The sequence below is a fragment of the Typopeltis vanoorti genome, chromosome 10, assembly GCF_054136105.1.
Source record: "Typopeltis vanoorti isolate ZY-2024b chromosome 10, IOZ_Tvanoo_1.0, whole genome shotgun sequence".
In the NCBI taxonomy this organism is placed as follows: Eukaryota; Metazoa; Arthropoda; class Arachnida; order Uropygi; family Thelyphonidae; genus Typopeltis; species Typopeltis vanoorti.
In genome coordinates, this window is record NC_143558.1 from 54,679,457 (window position 1) to 54,700,096 (window position 20,640).

General features: G+C 34.7%; 1 protein-coding gene across 3 annotated transcripts in view; it reads right to left on the bottom strand.

Annotated features, from left to right (window-relative positions):
- LOC150102422 (uncharacterized) overlaps window positions 1-20,640 on the bottom strand; it is a 251,333-nt gene that overhangs the window by 167,187 nt on the left and 63,506 nt on the right. The window contains exon 1 of one of the 3 annotated variants that reach the window (XM_090399786.1): window positions 7,127-7,350. The exons of the other annotated variants lie outside the window; for them this stretch is intronic. The gene's annotated coding sequence lies outside the window, so the exon portion shown is untranslated. Of the gene's footprint in view, window positions 1-7,126; window positions 7,351-20,640 lie in introns of those variants that run through there. 3 annotated transcript variants of the gene reach the window in all.

The window sequence follows — 20,640 nt, forward strand, 5'->3', positions numbered from 1 at the left end:
TCCTACGGAATAGGTTGGTTACCTTATTCCTGGAGGTATCCTATGTCTGCAGAAGTGTGTGTTCACAAAGCCGGTTCACCTGTTTGCAGAAGGAAAACCCCTGTGGTCTACTTCCAAGCCCGGCTAACTTGAACCAGAACGAAATAGCTTGAGGCACTGATGGCCGTTAATCAATGGGAAAAAAAAAACTTTTACCTAGCACCGTGAATGCAGTGTTACAATGAGATCCAAGCAGTGTATATATATATATATATATATATATATATATATATATATATATATATATATATATGTAGAAATATGTTAAGAATACCAAGCAATTTTTTAAACCTGGTTTTACTCCATTTCCCAAGTAAGCAAACAGACAAATAAGTCAAGTTTGCGCCTGCAAGTGATGCAAGTCTAGCTGATCCTACAGGTAGTGCAAGACCAAGGCAACTCGTGGTAAAGGTGGCATGAGCTCTGATCACTAATCTTTATATTTACCTTTAATGCCAAAACACATCTCCAAGAAGGAGATGCATGATGTTTTGTATTAAAGGCAAGAGGCCACTACCCAGACCGGTTTCGACCTTTATTGAGGTCTCATCAGTGGGAGCTAGGCTAGAAATACCAAGATTTAGTAATACAGAGCTCATAAGTATTTTACCAGAACAAGTTGCCATAAGGTGTTTTAACCTTATTAAATAAAAATCTCTGGAGGAGATATAAATGTAGAAAGTATTTTACCTTGGGTATAATAAATGTTAAGAATACCAAGCAATTTTTTAAACCTGGTTTTACTCCATTTCCCAAGTAAGCAAACAGACAAATAAGTGTTTGGTATTCTTAACATTTATTATACCCAAGGTAAAATACTTTCTACATTTATATCTCCTCCAGAGATTTTTATTTAATAAGGTTAAAACACCTTATGGCAACTTGTTCTGGTAAAATACTTATGAGCTCTGTATTACTAAATCTTGGTATTTCTGGCCTAGCTCCCACTGATGAGACCTCAATAAAGGTCGAAACCGGTCTGGGTAGTGGCCTCTTGCCTTTAATACAAAACATCATGCATCTCCTTCTTGGAGATGTGTTTTGGCATTAAGGGTAAATATAAAGATTAGTGATCAGAGCTCATGCCACCTTTACCACGAGTTGCCTTGGTCTTGCACTACCTGTAGGATCAGCTAGACTTGCATCACTTGCAGGTGCAAACTTGACTTATTTGTCTGTTTGCTTACTTGGGAAATGGAGTAAAACCAGGTTTAAAAAATTACTTGGTATTCTTAACATTTATTATACCCAAGGTAAAATACTTTCTACATTTATATCTCCTCCAGAGATTTTTATTTAATAAGGTTAAAACACCTTATGGCAACTTGTTCTGGTAAAATACTTATGAGCTCTGTATTACTAAATCTTAGTATTTCTAGCCTAGCTCCCACTGATGAGACCTCAATAAAGGTCGAAACCGGTCTGGGTAGTGGCCTCTTGCCTTTAATACAAAACATCATGCATCTCCTTCTTGGAGATGTGTTTTGGCATTAAGGGTAAATATAAAGATTAGTGATCAGAGCTCATGCCACCTTTACCACGAGTTGCCTTGGTCTTGCACTACCTGTAGGATCAGCTAGACTTGCATCACTTGCAGGCGCAAACTTGACTTATTTGTCTGTTTGCTTACTTGGGAAATGGAGTAAAACCAGGTTTAAAAAATTGCTTGGTATTCTTAACATTTATTATACCCAAGGTAAAATACTTTCTACATATATATATATATATATATATATTTTTTTTTTTTTTTTTTTTTTTTTTGCGATTAGTATTTAATGAAATCTTCACAACTGCAGATTGTAAAAAAAAAAAAAATAATAATAATAATAAGTTCAGCAATTGTTGAGCTGCGATGAATGGTTAAATAAAAGTACAGTTAATTAAACACACGTGACTTTATATTTAATAAATATCTACAAAATTTAAATAAAAAATCAGGATTTATGATGTAATTTGTGAGCTTTCCAGTAATAAGCTCTCATTTAGTCCTTTTGGAACTAAAGGGGACGCAGTTTCGTATTACCCTTCCGTTCTCAGACCCCCCCCCCCCAAAAAAAAAAAAAAAACACACACACACAGTCCTGGGTTTGTGATATGACAATTAAACCAAAGCTCAGATCATAAACGTTTATAGCATTTTTCTTTTGTATACTGTTTCAGCTTTTGTTTAGCTATAGCTATCGTAAGAAAATACGTACGCTGTGCACTCACACATCACACGAACATTCAAAGGAGGAAGAGGTAATGACTTCATCCTCACCTCCAATAAACCAACATGGTTAGGTTACTGTGCGGGGGGGGGGGGGTATGGGTGTGCCAGCAAAATACACACAACCTACAGTGCTATAAAAGAACAACCCAAACTGCAACGTTGCGCATTCCAACTGCAGTTCGATAGCTGTATATCCATCCAAATGTACTGGCATGTTCCCCCCCCCCACTATCAATAGTGCAGTACAATTCCTCGAAGGCGTAAATGCACTCCTAAACTTGTATGCTAATAAATTAAGTCACTGTAAGACACCTTTAATCCATCATTAAAATAAAAATATAAAAATATTGTATTTAAAAAAAAAGGCAAGGTAGCACATGCTGCAAGCGACAAGGGCACAGTAGACGACTCCAGCATGTCGACAGGCAAGTACCAAGTGGCATACGTATTATCGATAAGCCCGACAGATCTCAGGCGGCACAGAGTCTGGCATTGGAAGGTATGGGATATTTCAACGGAAAAATAGCAAATCACTCGGAGAAAAGTTAGCTTATCGATTTTTTAATTACAACTACTAAATTTTTATAGAATTTAAAATCCAATTATACTGTATCGATTGGGGAGGGAGGGGATTATAAAATTATGTTTTGTAAGGTAGTAAAACGGTTTCCGAAAAGGCTGATTCTGCATAAATCCAATTTTTACTCTAAAATTGTTAATAGAAAAGAGAAGAGAATTTTAAAATGAAACACACATGGCCTTTATTGATTATGAAAAAGTCTGACAAAATTAGTAGACAAAAATTATTTAAAATATTAACCGAGTTAAATATACCAAACCAACTTTTACAATCCATTCAAGAAATATATACAGGAAATAAAATAACAGTTAAATTAGAATATATCTCAGAATGGAAAGATATATCAAAGGAGTACGACAAGGATGTACCCTCTCACCTCTGCTTTTCAATATATACACGTATATAAATAAAATTATAGCAATCTGGAAACAGTATAACCCATTTGGTATACAGATAACCCCACAAATGAAGATAGATACGCTACTATTTGCAGACGATCAAATAGTATTAGCTACATCAGAAGATGTTTATAAAGATCATTAAAATCATTAAATGATATCTCAAAGCAATATAATATGACAATATCTAAAGAAAAAACAAAAATAATTGCATTCAAAGGAGAAAACGCAATAAGAAGTAAAATAGTGACAAATAATAAAATATTAGAACAAGTAAATACTTTCAGATACTTGGGATGTGAATTACCATATGAAGAAGAAAAAGACAGACACTAAAATATCAAACTTTGTCTAAGTAAATGGCATAATATATTAAATAATATATTTAAGCCATCCCTAGTACAAAAACACACTAGAATCAGACTATATAATGTCCTGTCAAAACCAACTCTACTATATTGAAGCGAAACATGGACCATAAAAAGAAAAGAGATGAAAAACGAATTCAAACAGCAGAAATGAAATTTCCCAGAAATACAGCTGGATATACCAAATGGAACCATAAAACAATGAAGAAATTTTACAATCCCTGAATATAAAACCAATTAATAACTACATAAGACAGTATAAGCAAAACTGGATAGAACATTTAAATCGAATGGACAACAGTAGATTACCAAAAATACTATACAGATATAAAATAAGTGGTAAAAGAAGAATCGGAGACTGGAACAGGCCACCTGGCCTAAAATCCATGTTAGGAAGAAGAACGTAATAAACCTAATTAGTGAACTGAAAGGTCTAATTAACGAGAATTAAATCACGTCGCGGCAGTGCCTGCGTAAAATTTATCAAATTCGTGGGTCTCGGGACGATGAAAGTTCAAAGTTAAAAAAAAAAGCATTATAAATAAAAGTGTGTTTTATGTAAATCGTAGTACTCAGCATACTAACAAAAGAGCCAGAACTACTTGATCATGAATTCGGTGAGCATAAGGCAGTGTTTCCCAACGTGAGGTGTACGTCCCACAGGTGGGCAATTTGAAAATTTGGGGGACAATTAGAAAATGACGTTGCATTCGTCACCTCATCGCCGATATACTCAAAAAACTCACCATAAATTGTCGATGTTGCAACCCTGACTTTCCGAGAAAAAAAGCTGACATCACTAGTACAGCAGCAACATAAATACAGTATCAAGAACTCTCAGAGAAGCAAAATGATGAGTCTATTAGAAATTTATTTAACATAAAAAGGAACAATGCCATGGCTTTCTGACGAGCCAGAAACGAAATTCAACTAGTTTTGCAAAAAAAATACTATTGTCCTTCCCGTCGTCATATTTAGTTGAATGTGGCTTTAGTGCTGTAAACGACTTGCTACTTGAAAAAAGAAATCATCTGGATATCACAAACCATGGGGATTTGAGATTGAAAATGACTAAATTTAGTACCTCAAATAAAAACTCTTTGTAGCAGAAATAGCTCAAGGATCGCATTAACTTGGATTTTATTTTCCCGAGTTCAGTTCGATATATGTTTTATAATATACAAAGTGTAATATAAAATTTATATTCATTGAAGAAAGTCAAATTAAAAACAGTTTTACATGTGTTCTTTTTTATTTAAAGTACATATTTATATGATATTTTTTTAAAACTTAGCTGACTATTATGTTGGGGGGGGGCATCAAAATGTTTGAGGCGGGCATGATCCAAAAAACGTTGAGAAACACGGTCATAAGGACTCGTCCATACATTGTGAATGTGTGGATTTTCCCAGATTTTATCCCCCAGCTATCACACAAACTTTTCTCAATTCTCAAAAAGTTTTGCAACTTTTTCACGCTTCAGCGTAGGCAGAGAATGAAGCTGGAGTTTATTGGCATACCTGATGACATGATGTTTTTCTTGGTTTTCCAATACGTGCCAAGGTAGTCAAAGTCTTGGATACTCGGTGAAAATTTTGAATCCACTGGAGAATAAAGGCCTTCATTCCAATAGGATAATTTCTATAATTCGATCACAGTAAGTGTTTAGATCTGAGGAGTGGAAACAGTAGTAGCCTGACAGTGCAAAGAAAAAGAAGTCCAGCAGGAGTTCGCACCATCTGGCAATTTTCAATGTCAAAGGACACGATGATGTGAGTGGATGAAGGATGGTCATTTCATAAATGAGGAAACTTCTAAGGTTTATGGTCCGATATACCAAGAGGACAAGAAAGTCAGAGGTGAAGATAATTTTCAGAATTTGTGGAATGGTAGAGACTGCATATGAATGTTACAAAATAATATACTATCTTGAGAAGCTAAAAAATTGGAAATTCAATATTTGGCGTTCTATGAAATGAAGTATGAGATCGCACAGATACCAAGGAATTTTACAAAGGAATCATAGAGAGTATAATTTGAGAGTATGTTAATATATTCCATGGTTGCTGTAGCTGCTATTTGAGGTTCGGCTGAAAACAAGAGGTCAGGTTTGATCTGGAAGTGGTAATGACGCACATAACTTTTGTTTACATTTATGCTACGAATGTTGAAAGTAGTTGTGATGGAAATGTTTCTCTTTTTTTTTTTTTTTTTTAACAAGTTTAATATATTTTTGGTGAGAAATTTTGTGACAAAGTTTTAATCACAGTAGCAGTATAACTGTTTTTCTTTTCATAATTATGTTAGAAAGTTAGGGACATGAAGTGAGAGAAGACGCCCAGACATGTCGCTCATAAACAAGCATTCAGTCTGAAGGAGAAACCGTTCTCAATAAACGTATTTATTGAGTTACCTTAAGTTGGCCGAGTACAGCAGATATATCAAAAACCTATCAAGTGAGTGCAATTGATAATTCTAATGTAACACCTTTGGTTACTGCAGCGCTTAGGCGTAACTCGGAAAATATGTTTGATAGTCAGCAGGCTCTTCAGCGTTACCGTGATGATTCTCATTATTCATTCGTCACTACACATACACACTCACATTCAGCTAAAGAAGAGAAACGGCAATGAACTCAGAACTATAACCCCATAATGCCGTATAGTATGCCAGTGATATCATTCCCCGGCAGCTTTGTGTTGTGTATAGAGCTTCTATTTAACATTACATGTAAACAGGCCAAGATAGATACGCTTCTCAGAAGACTATTCATAAACTTTTGTAGGAACAATGACTTTATGGCAATACCACACGTATATTTGCTTACATGGAACATTTTTCGAGTAAGTAAATCACTACTTCTGCTGGCAATCGTAAGTCCTATCCTGGTAACGTCTGGGACAGGACACTGTACATGCCCTTTTCATCGGACTTTTCACTCAAGAACTAACTAATGTGCCAAATCCATATTACTGAAATACTAGTGAAACCCTCAGAAATTTTACGGAAGGCGTTGTCAAATGCATAAAGTAGGATTGGTTCTTTTAGAAATAACAGCGTTTTCTAGGAAATACCACCTATGGAGAAAGAGACTAACGCTATCTTGAAGGGACTGAAACCAAGGGCCTTTCACTCGGAGGTGGGGATCATGTGTCGCTCATCCAGTTATGTCAGTTTGTTAGTGGAGGCAAATAAAATAGTGCAGCAAAAGCAGTCTTAACAATAAAACGATATTTGATATTTCATCTTCCACATCTGTACAAACTGCGTGCAGCCTCCGATACACCTTACTTTAGAAGAGTAGACAAACCTATACGTCAGAAGTAACTGACATTTGAACCGCAACGCCTATCCCACAAATGCGAAGTGAGTAACGTAACGCGAGCGAGCGAACGGGCGCGCACACACACACGGAAACGGAAAATTTCTAATATTCATTAAATTTTTTCCAATTTTAATGCTAAACCAACCGTCAGCAATATTTTAGATCCTTATTATACTAACTTATTCAAGGTTCGAAAACGATTACCTGGAATGTTCATCTAATTTGAAATGCCGCTTGAAGTTATCGGCGGTATGAAAAAAGGTGTGCTATGCTGTACCTCACTTTTTCTGAATACATGCAAAGACTACTTTGGATACATTATTCGTATTTCGTCCAGTAGATCACAGCAAATAAATGATGCAAAAGTGACCAGATGCAATACAAGGCATGAACGCATGCAGACCAATTCGTACGGGTAGAAATAACAGTAGCTACAGTACAAATCTTTATGCTGACACACTGCTGCGGTCTGCGGAACTTCCTTACGATACACGTGCAGCTAGTGATTCATTAGCCAACTTACGATCGATTACATGGACTACTCTTATTTCCGATGTCATACTGGGATATCCGGTAAATGGCGTATCATGTGTAATGCGCCTTGCTAGAATGGGAAAGGTGTGGCGATACATCTGCTCTCAACATGGACCAGTGGGTATGCGTGTCTAGAGGATCGCCTCCCCAAACAAAATCATAGAGAAAAAAATAAATAAAATAATAAATTTTCAGTTATATTTCATTTGAAATCCAAAATTATGAATATTTTAAACTTTGTCCCAAAAGTTATATAATATACTACGAAATGACAATTTGAAACAATATTATTAATGAAAAATTGAAACAAATTATATTGGTAGAGCAAGAAATACTAATAAGTATTCTCACAGTGACTCCCCTTGGGAAGTTCGGACTGTTCCTGTGCGTACATGTGTAAGCGCGCAGGTATCGAAGCAATTAAGTCTATGACGCACTACATTTTATGTGTTCTCCTATCAGTTAGCATGTTTTACTATTATTACGCGACACATACATGGAGTTCAAGGACCATTATACGCTACACAACTCTCACCATCTACACTACTGCAAACTGGAGGGATGAAAAACTTGAGTTGTGAGAGGAAAAAACCCATCATTTCTATATACGCCCATCACCTTCATCTGGAAAGCCTATATAAAGATTCCATGCATCCTGGTTAGGATTCAAATCCAGATTTTGCCAAATGAATAGCAAACTCCAAGAATGCACTATAGAGCGCTGTGTGCGAGTGAGAGATGCGTTTAAGAGGATAGACAGATAAGATCTTGCCTTCGAATATGCAACGTCATGTCTATCTGCAAAAGTTGCATATTCGAAGGCAAAAGATAATTTTTTTTTTTTAAAGAAAATTGTAGCACAAGGATCATCTGGTTAAATAAAAAAGCAGTAGTCAGATTTTTTTTAAATGAATCTAATTACCTTTTAAGCATGTTGGATAAACAAGAAAAGTCAAACTACAAATAAAACCCTGCAATTTACTGAATTTAAACGAAGTCATCCTCCATTACAATAACTCAGTTTAATTAAGAATTTAAGATGTCTGGAGTTATATATATATATATATATATATATAAAAGCTTTACAATTTTTTTAAAAAATATTCTTACCGCTGCCTGAATGAAATGACAATGATTAGACCTCGATAACTGATGCCACAGAATTGGAATTATGCACATATTTAATAATTAATAATATTATTTATATTCAAATTAATTGTAAAATATATATGTAATTGTCCTTTTCCTTCGGAATATTTTATGCATTCCTAAAAACAATCACCTCACCTATCCCTACCATTCGCTAAGGAATTTCTAAATCACCATTAATTATTTTTATTTACTTTGGGATTTTTTTTCTTTATACTGCAATGTAATGTTAAATGAGGTAATTTAATAGTGTAATTATGACGGGAAAAAAACTTGCTCAAAAATGACTCAAGGAGATCATTTTTCGATATTAGCATACTTTTTTTTGTGTGTGATTTCAGATTACATCTAATGGCGATTTCTAAATTAAATGATAAAATGGAAACATTTCGTTTCTTTCTTAAAGCCATGTTTTTTTTTTGTTTTTTGTTTTTTTCATTTCAAAAAAATCCTCAACGTTCGTTATGCTTCTAAGAGGAAAAAAATTCTGGTAAATTTCCTCTGTTGTTCGACTTCCCCACATCATTAACGGGATGAAATCAGTTTAAATACACAAAACTAAAATTTTAGTAATCCAATACAATTACCTAAAAAAATAAAAAAATAAAATGAAATAAATAAAAAAAAAAATCAAATTTCCCAAACTATATTTGTAAATTCACGTGCAAGATAGAGGATTTGAAAATTACTAGATCTAGATAAAGTACAGATGTGTTAGTTTAATGAAGCAGACAATGTAAAATTCATTCCGAGAGAAATATTTTGAAGGGAAGATTAAACAGATAGATTAAATGCAACTTAATAATTTTTAAGTAATATGCAGTTTCTATTCCAAACTTCGTGGTATGAAAATATGAAGAACCTGTCGTTTATTTCTCCAAGTAAAGAAAAGAGGAAATTCACAGTTCACGTTACGCGTGGCAAACTTCATAAATAAAACACTAGTAGACCATTAAGTTTGGCATTACTAACGTGAAGCGTTTTATAAATTAGTAATAATGAACAACGCTACGTTCTTAACGTTATTCAAGCTCTTCTTATGTGCTAAAAAAAAAAACGAAAAACATGGTCACGAATGCATTGTTTGTTAAATGGACAAAAGATGTAAGTAAATGCTTAAATCACATGTAGCAATGAATATTTCATTTGACATTTTATGTCATTCATATTTCTTTCTCAAGAAACACACACACTGCATATTCTTCTTTTCAAATATATTTATTGTTAATTATATTACGCCTAATGTAGTTATTATTAATATAACCAATGGTTATATTAATAATATTCTATTATAATTATATTAATTATAACCACAGAGTTTGGTTTAACGAATGATACAATATGTAAACGTTCACGATCTAGGAGGCCCAATTTGTCGAACAGAAAGCCGGCAACATGGAATCCTCCGTCAGCTCCATTTTGCAGTTATTTTCACCCAAACATACTTACCCAAGCTGCACTGACTTGGAAGCATCATATTCCTCAAATTTATAACGGCTACAAACACGTGACTCGTTACATGGCACAATGCCCTTTGTCAATTGGTGTGTCTATTGACTTCTTTCCAAGCAGTATATACTACCTTATATATATCATTTCCACAAGTTTCGTCTCTGTCTTCACCGTGCAAAAAAAAAAAAAAAAAAAGGATCCGATTCAAAAGAAAATTCAGACAGCTCTATAAATTTTTAAAGAATTCAAATACCGAATTAAAAATAAAAAAATTTCGTTCTCTAACAGTTCAAGAATAACTTGCATATGAATGCAGAGGATATAATGATTTTGTACATTTATCAAGCATACCTAAAACAGGTTCAATGCTTCATAAATCGAATAATATCCCATCGAATTGTTCACAAAAGTGGCATTATTCGATAGAACGATGAACAAGGATGTAGTTACTTTTCCCAAGGTGGGCGGGGGCCGAGGCAGTAGAGTGCTCCGGGGCTCCTCCATTGTTTTGGGCCTTTAAACTGGCCCTAATTTTTCGGCGGCCCTAAACTCTAAACAATTATAATTAGTTACAATGCTAACCCGATGTATATTTGATTACAAATATCTTGGAGAACAATAATTTCGACTCTAGGTTGAATACCGAATAATGAATTTTTTCCCCAGCTATAAGTGATCTGCTTTTACCGGCAAAACGATGCGACTGAAGTTATGAGGCCAATATAGTATGTCTTAATTTTGCGTTTTGCCGTTGATGCGAAATGAGACTACTCTGTATAAGACTGTCAAACTCACCTCACCTTTAGCTGAACAGCTTTTATAACACAGCTCCTCAAGTCCTTGTCATATATACATACCATGACTCATTGTTTTAAGCAGTCAGTTGCTTAAAATATGGAATTGATGAATTATCTGTCCTTTTTTCATTCTCTCAGCAAACTTATGGAACACAGTTCCACAAGCGTTTTCTTTAATAGTTTCAGCATACAAAATATGACAAATTGCATAAAAACAGAACAGCTAGTTAGCTATCAATGCCAGTTTAAATAGTTCGGATATCAGACCGAAGAGATTTATTTAGTTTCAGCAACCTCGAAGGAAAAAGGGGATATAAAACTAGATTTTTCTCTCATCATTCTGACTTGGATCATCGCTTCAACCGTTTCTTGTGAGAGACCAGACGGTAGATATGGGATAACAGAACTCCCTGTTCTAAATGATATTTGCTGCTTCGAAGTGTTTTCTTAAATATCAATTATTAAAAATTTGTTTTTGTTTTCGTTACCCGAGTGTATTAAATTCATCACATTTATCTGTTAGCTACTAACAGAGGTGTTTAGCAGGGTGTTATTCTAGCTTCCTGTTAAGAGTCCTGAAACACGATGTACTAGTGTGAAGGGAGGAGGGGAAAAGGCTTGAATCTAGTGGACGTTTTCAGAACAGTGCTGGAGGCAATTTCTCCGGTTTGGTAGACACAGCACATGCGAATTCAAAACGAAATTGTGTCATCAAAAGTTAAACATGAAAAGAAGAAAAAAAAACGCGATTGTCATTTGTTATAATTCAAACGCCATTTGCATTATCAGCGTTACTATCACCAAAAAGTAACTACTTATCCGAATTTTTCAAGTCTGATTAACCCAACTATACTAACAGCTTGTTCATTTCAGGTCACTACTCAATAAGAGTAACAATACAAGTAAGCCACGGTGAAATATGCACTAACTGATTAATCACATTAATAAATATTCCGTTTCACGTCTCGCAAAAATCAGTGTGGGTTGTAGAATAAAAGAAATTTGAATACAAAAAAATAGTGACCCGCAGGCGTTTCACTGTTTATTATTATTCAACATGGAATTATTTAGACATGCAATCACGTAGTGGCTTGGATAAAAAATATATATATATTACTAGGTGTGTGTATGTGTTAAAATTATTTAATCTTCAGACATTATGGTCAGCTTCGATACATTCTTTTTTTCCTAAATATTCCTAATACTGTATGTGACATTACAATTTTTATCCGATGAATAAGAACACTTCTGGATATTTCAGCTGATAAGATAAACTTTACAAATAGGCCGAAAGACCTGACCTAGGCTCGCCTCTATCCTCAAATTTAGCTAATTTTTTATTACAATTTGAAGAGTGAGAGAGAGAATCTTAAGTCCTTATACCAAATCTCTCCTGGATATGCTATATAAATGAAGTTTGGTGCTTGAGATGACACTGAACTGGAGCTTCTTTCCGCACGAAATCAGTAATTTACGACCTGGAATAAAATTAACTTTGGAGAAAGAATCATCAGGAGCAATATTGTTTTGGGATATACATCAAATCAGTGGCGCACTTGGGCGGGAAAGAGTTGAGTAGACGATTTGAGAATACACAGTACGCATCGCTTACGACCTATGACTGAGCATCTGCAATGATCGCTAATTCATAAGCAGTATAGAAATAGAAGATACGACACAACATAAATAAAAAAAAATGATTTTTAATTAGGAAAAGATTTTTTGAAAATTTTCTAGTGTTTTTTCCCTTTTGCGGGTGCCTGGGCCCCTGTCCCCCCCCCCACACACACACCTGTGGGTGCACCACTGCGTCAAATATGAATCTCATGGCCTCTCTTCTGTCAACGAAAACCAACTTTTACAGTTCACTATATTCTTATCAAGGAGCCTCCGTAGCTCAGTCGGTATAGACGAAGTCCTTTGGTCGGAAAGACCTGGGTTCGATTCCCGTCCATGACGTGAGGAACTTTATCTGGTCTCTTTCGACTAAAGGTGAGTTAGCCGATCTCATACGGAGGGAGAGGGTTTTTCGTCCCTCAGAACAGGCAAACCGGCCCCGTGAACACACGCGGATTTACAGCCACGAATACTTACAACAATGTGAAAGAAATAGGATCCTCACCACATTATCCTTACGCCCGTAGTCAACTATGAGTCACATCATGGTAGTTAACCTCCTGCATGGTGACGACGCATGATGGTGATATCAAATCTGCACACCATCCATCTCAAAAATATTGAATTATAAAATCCTTCGTATTTAGAGCATATTTTGCTCCTCCGAAATATCTCTTCTACAAGAATTGGAAGCTACCAAGTATATGTTACAACCAATAACCTAAGAATTAAAATAAAATCACTGAGGTTTTTCTCAACATCCTCCAAGAGCAGTCTGAAAAACTTTTATTCTTTATTTATTCTTTATAATAGACATTTCTATTTGTTGTACCTTCTCCAAAAAGACAAATTGTCGCCTTTGCTGCTGCTGCTACCTTGTTTTACCAAGTCTCATATTCCTACATCTTGACTTATTTGGGTCAAACGGGAAGATGAATTTAAAAATGTATCTCAGAACATCGGAACTACATTCAGCTTATCTCAATATGGTTTGGGTCAACATGCTTTTGACAACACTAGCCAAGAGAGATCCAATGCGCTAATACCAAGTTACCTGCATAACTGCAATAGTTCGTTCATCTGTCATAAGCATCAATGTGAAATTGTAAGTCATTCTATCAAGTAGTTTTTTTATATACAGCTGTCTGAAGCAAAAGTGTTGTCTGTATCCCTTGAAATGGATAAAATTGAGTATCGTACGGTTATAAAATTCTTTCTAAAAGAAGGTTTAATGCCAAAAGAAATTCACTCGAAGTTCATAAAAGTTTATGGGCACTCTTATCCTTCGTTTTCGACAATTAAGAAATGCGCTGCCGAGTTTAAACGTGGCCGTACCAGCCTTGAAGATGATCCACGTGAAGGACGTCCAAAAAGTGTAACGCCACCAGAAATCATTGATCGAATGCACGATATAGCATTGGATGACCGGCGAGTCAAAGTGTGTGAAATTGCTGACACTATAGGCATTTCAAAAGAACGTGTAGGATTTATTTTGAATGAAGAATTGCAAATGAAAAAGCTTTGCGCAAGATGAGTGCCGCGCTTGCTCACAGCAGATCAAAAACGCACTCGCATTAAAATCTCTGAACAATACTTGGAGCGTTTTAACAAGAATAAACTGATTTTGTGCGTCGATTTATTACTATGGATGAGACTTGGATTCACAATTACATACCAGAATCCAAACAGCAGTCAAAACAGTGGACAGAAGCTGGTTGTTCAGCGCCAAAGAAGACAAAGTTGGTTCCATCAGCATTAAAGGTCATGGAATCGGTGTTTTGGGATTCTAAAGGCATTTTGTTTATTAATTATCTTGAAAAGGGTAAAACAATAACTGGAGAATATTATTCCGATCTTTTAAATCAGACTAGGCGAAAACATTCGTGAGAAAAGACCTGGTTTGCAGAAGAAAAAAATCATCATTCATCAGGACAGTGCACCTGCCCACAAAGGTGTTTTGGCAATGGGAAAATTAAGGGATCTGCACTATGAATTGTTGAAATATCCACCCTATTCCTCAAATTTGGCTCCCTCTGACTTCTATCTCTTCCCAAAACTAAAACTCTTCCTCGCTGGTTAGCGTTTTTCTTCGAATCAAGAGGTGATTGCAGCTGTAGAGGGGTTATTTTACAGATCTTACTGAGAACCACTGCAGGGACCGGGATAATGGCGCTGGAGCATCGCTGGAATAAATGTATTAATCTTAAGGGAGATTATGTTGAAAAATGAAAATAATTTTGAAATTATAAATTCATTTTTTCATTGTTAGGCCGAGAACTTTTCAGACCACCCTCGTATATCATTCTCACATACGAAAGGCAAAGAAGCCAATAGCAAGCATGTGGCATGTGTGGGCAATTAAATTTTTAATGGGCTATTGGTTTCTCCTGTTCAAGGTTCATTAAGAAATCTCTATTGAGATTTCTTAATGAAATTTCGACCTAATATCTGAACTAGTCACATTTTTACCCGATCTTTCATTTGTTTTAGTAGACTCCTGTAATTAAAAACGTCAAGGATAGTTTTTATGAAACTTCATATTCATTTATGAAAGCCGATGGTTAAAACTCAGACAAAGGCTTTTCATAAGTAATCTTTATACTGTATATAATTTTGAAATTATAAATTTCAAAATTATATACAGTATAAAGTACTGGAAATTACAAGTTTGATTATCATAGACCAATATATTGCTTGATGACGACTTGAATTAGAATGCACAATCTAATGACGCACCTTGAGCCTAAAACATACTGCAAGTGTGTCTGGAAATTGGTAAAATAATAACGTAACCTATACGAAGGAATACTGTATACTCTGTTTTGGGAAAAAAGAAACAAAATTATAATGGACAAGATATATATGGACTGAGGCAACATTTAATGTAAACGACATTTCATATATTTAGCACCGCTTTTTTAGACATCAATGCACGCTAAGAAAGCATTGTGGAATGTATGAAACTGTTTGTTCGCATGCCATCAATCTTGATCCGTCCAACATCTCCCGAGGCTATCCTATTATCTAAAGAAAGTTAAGATCTATTCCAAGCAGCGAAGTGCTCTTTACTGAATTCCTCTTATCAGAAAGATGCGTTAGGATTTTTTTTTTTCCTTGATATAATTCAAATCTGTTGTTTCTTAGACACCTAAATGAAAACCACATAAAACTAAACTTGTACGCTATCGTGGGTATACGTTACTAGGATGATAACTTATACGTGCAAAGATAAGCGAAGTATCTATACAAGAAATATAAAATGTTGTTGTGAATAACGTAACCAAGACACGCCCGGAGGATAAAATTTTCCATGATGACCCCATTCTTTATATTTTTATTAATGCTCTGGAGCTATACGCCAGGAAAAAAAATAAATGTCATATAGAAACTGAATGTGACGACAGCCGCGGAGATAAGAAAGCAAGGTAGTTATGCTAACATTGCATGTAAATTTTCCGAAAGAAAATTTCGGAGTGTTTTAGGGGGGGGGGGGATTTCGGCATTATTACGGAACTTTTATTTTTTCGTCTCTAAATTCAACATGCGGAATTAAAATAAAATTCATCTATTTATTTTCAAACTCAACTTCATTCAGAAAATCTTCCAAGAATGTAGTTCAGGCAGGCGCACAGATTATATACTTGCGTGTACTACATTCGGTGTACATTGTTGTTTAATGCGGAATTATGGCTAAAACAGAATGAATCACTGTTCCGTATTTTGAGGATGAAAAGGTGAAATTCCTAAAAGTGAATGACATGAAAGATGTCATGACATAATCTTCAAAATGAATGGAATACAATTTGTGGTTTCGACACGTAAACATATGTCTATGGGTTGGGTCTTTATATTATGCAAATTCCTCACTGGAAGATTTTATATTATAAGAGGTCCTTACTCCTCCACGGCATAACATACGAGTATAACAGAAATCCATCCTCCCTGTGTAAGAACCATGTTTGATTTCTAGTAGGGAAAAAAAAAACTCATCTTCAATTCAAATGACAATTTCGCATTTTTGTAGTCGGTTTGTTCTGTTTGAGCACCGTCTCTCGCATTGTAATTCTGGAAATGAACGGTTAAAGCGTCGTATCCACATAATCCAAATTCCTAGGAAGATAGTCAAACGAAAAATCCACTTTCTACTACCTCAAAAACTGCCATGACTTCAGTCTCATCAGAAAGAGAAAGCTCATGAAATCAGGTCAAGTTGCCATCCATTGGTTTTACCACTCCTATTCTTCCTTTCAACAATGTGTGATGTTTAAGAATGTCTTTTCAATGGCCATGTAAAAGCAGAAATTCGCACACTTTTTTTTTTTTTGGTCTAACGTATGGGTAAGTAAGAGCAAATGTGGAAAATTTCACTACGAATTACTTTACTCAAATACTGAATATACTTGTAGTAGTCCGTAACGAAACTTATATATCTACGAGAATATACACTGAATGAAAAGTACAATCTCTGTTTGCAGAGTTTATCCCTGCAAATTAGGATTGCATTTTTCATTCATCGAAAGACATTGCTGTGTGTAATTTATTCTTTCTCACAATTAGACTAAGAACTTAAGTCATTTTCTTTTATAATAATGGAACTGGTTTTCTTTATATATCTAATAAAATGAGATTTGAAACTTTCATTATCAATGACGGATCGAAACAAGGAAATGCAGGCATCCTATTTAATTCAGCTTTAGAGAAATATGTATCACAAACAGAACAATAGTAGGATATGCGTCCGCGCGGTTAGCCTAGTGGCTGTGCGCTTCGCAACCATATGACTGGGGAAGGAGTGTTCCAGGTTCGATTCCCGTAGAAGACGTGAGGAATTTGAGGATCTTCCATAGCCAAGTTAGCCCCTCTTGGGCGCGGGAAGTAGGGGTTTTTTTCCCGCCAGTTTATCTGGCGTTTTTCATCCCGTGAACACACACACACGGATCTACAGTCGTAAATACTTAACTCCCCATGAGGGGGCTCAACTCGCCCCAATAGGGACGGGGGAGGAAACTCCATACTAAAAAATAAAAAGTAGGATATGCAGATTATATTTGCCTAGCTGGAAAAAAAAGATGCGCAAATAACGTTCAGAAAATTTAAAATGGCCGCTGAAAGACTAGGATGATAAACCAACCATGACAACACTGAATTCCGTCAAATAATTTAGAATGTGTTAACTGCTTAGGATAATAAGATTAGTACAGAGTCACAAGCTAGAATGCAAGCATCAATGAGCTTATTAATCATTTATCTTCTAAAATTTTCTCAACGACAACAATACAAAATAATCATTGGTCCTATTGTTTAATAGGAAGCAGAAATCTAGAATATAAAAGACAAACGTGAAAAAATCTTTGAAAATGAAATCCTTAGAACAGGATGTACTTGTAAAAGATAATGCAACAGGAATGTAGAAAAAGCCAAGAACCATACCAACTGTAAAGATCTCCACTGCACTGATGAAAGAGCTTAGAAACTGAGATGAGATGAAAAGCGAAAGAAGGTGAAACAAGCATTTAAGATGAGACATGGAAGGAAATCTAGAATAAAAGAATGGTACTACAGGGAGGATGAGATGCAAAATTAATTGAACGAGTTAGTAGTTCGGAATTGGACAGGTTAGTTAGTTAGCTGTTTTGGATTTACGGCAGAAGCAACTAACTATAGTTACGAGGCCTCTATATTGCGTCCTGGCCGGTTTGCCTCTTATGCGGATGGAAAATCCCGAGTTTCATGGAGGGAAAAAACTTTTCCATTTCCGTATGAGATCGATTAGCACCTCCAGCTAAGAAGCACTGATAAAAATTCTTCACGTCCTAGGCGGGATTCAAACCCAGGTCTTTCCAACGAAAGGGCATCGTCAATACCGACTGAGATAAAAGAAGTACTTCTCGAAGAATCTTCGGAATTCATTATGCTAGAAGAATTTCTTTTATCAACAATCAAGCTAGAACTTTTTTTTTTTCAGATTACAACTATTCGAGATACCAAAAATTAAAATAAAAAATAAAAAAAACTTCGAAATTGTACATTTAAAAAAAAAAAAAAACTACATGGCTATTTTTGCTCCAAAAATTATCAAAAATTGAATATATATGAAAAAACTTGGGTTCTTTCGTACCTACTCTGCAGATAATAGCATATCTGTAGAAGCTATGATGATCCGAAAGTAGCATACAAAGCAATACTTTAGTGATTAACTAGAAGCAGATTAACTGAATGTTACGAGAACTTAAGGGAATTAAAAGAATAAAAAAACTAAATTAGAATCATGATGCATAACTATACAGGAATAGCAACTAAGAGAAATGGTGCAAAACAGGAGAGAAAAGATCAGACGAAGAAAGATTGACCAGAATATGAAAAATAATATTACATGATCGCGAGACGATTTCAGACACTAGCAGAATAAAGGAAAATTTGGAAAGAAATTTCATTCGCATCGGGGTGAAAGCAAGTATTCATTATTCAGTAATTTTGTGAATACAATTGAGTCGGGTTGAGTTAAAGCATACATTTTTAGTGTAAAACTTATTATATGCGAATGATCCACAGCATTTTCTGATTTTTCAGGAGTCTCTCGAAAATAGTCAGTTCTTTATAACTTTATTTGATATGACGTTTATTATGGATGTGCTGGAATTTTCGAGCTGGAGCAGGCTGGAAATTACATTGCTACCAGGTACTAAAAGTATAATTTTAAAGAAATATTATAGAAACATTATTTCTTTAAAAGTAATTTCTATTTACTCGGTCATCATATATATATATATATATATATATATATATATATATATATAAACAGCATGAAAGCAAATCAAAAGACAGGAAATTGCAGTAAATGAATCAGTCGAAATTGATGTCATTATATGTGGTTCATTTTTTAGTTTATAAACTTTCAATATCTGGATAATCACCTAAAATATTTCTTATAAAAGAAATAATTTAATATACAGTATTAGATAACAGCATAATAAACGAATAAAATGTCGAGTTAAAATATGGTAAATGCAAGTTCTTTCAAGACAAGAGATTAAAGAAGCCCTGATAAAAGTTAAAATACATCTACTGTTAAACTGATGAGTTCTATGTAATTTTTTTCTCTCTCTCTCAACAAGCATTCAATTCTATCTAGTGTATTATTTACAATAATATGTATTTGCGTATTTATAAGATTTATTTAAATGAGAAATATGTACAATTTTATTTAGTTTATCACAGCCGGAGAGATCGATATTTAATGATTTTCTTTTCTCCCCGCCCCCCCCCCTAAAATATCGTTTGCATTATTTCATGCAGTTGTTGGAAAAGTTCCAAATGGTCATCTGGGAATGAGGGTAGAAACAGTTCGGCATAAGACACAGACAAGCTTGAAAACAAACGACATAAAAGATATACTAATTCCAGCACATGCATTATTGAAAATTCTTTCAAATTTAAAGAAATATCGTTTTTGCGATGATCTGTTAAGTACAATGTAGTGAAAACTTCAAATACTTCATAAAACAGAAATATATTAGATACTTCTGTAAAGTGAGAAAAAAAAAAAAAAATAAAATAAAACACTTCACCTTGGTTGTACCTATCAAAGCATCAAGTTCGTAGCAAACTTTGGATTCCGTCGCTTTTTTCGTTATTAAAAAATAAATTTTGAGTCCATTCAATCTTTTAGGCACAACCTCTTTAATGATAAAAAAAAAATCCAGTAATTAAGTTATCCTATTGCATATTAGGATATATTAAAATAACTAAATTCTTAAAATAGTTCCACAATGACTGCTTTCTGATATCCGCATAAATATAATGAACTGCTAAAAGAGAAAACATTTTGCCAACTATTAAAATACTGTACAATTAACACTATTAAAATGTTATCAAAGATTTGTATCCTCTTTACTTCATTAAAAAAAAAAGGCACGTACGCCTATTCTACTTCAACAGAATCTCTATGCACGCTTTCCAAAGCGGTGCTACTTTCATTGATTTTTGTCTAGACGCAGTGTATGAAATGCAGTTTATATCGAGTAACAATTTTGACAGAGAACAATTTCAATTTGAATGGGGGGGGGGGAGAAAAACTTATTTACTTTAAAAATAATTCACAATATCGTCGAAACTGTTAATTTTCTAAGGGTACGAAAAAACATTTAGCTCCACGTATTAATACAGTAT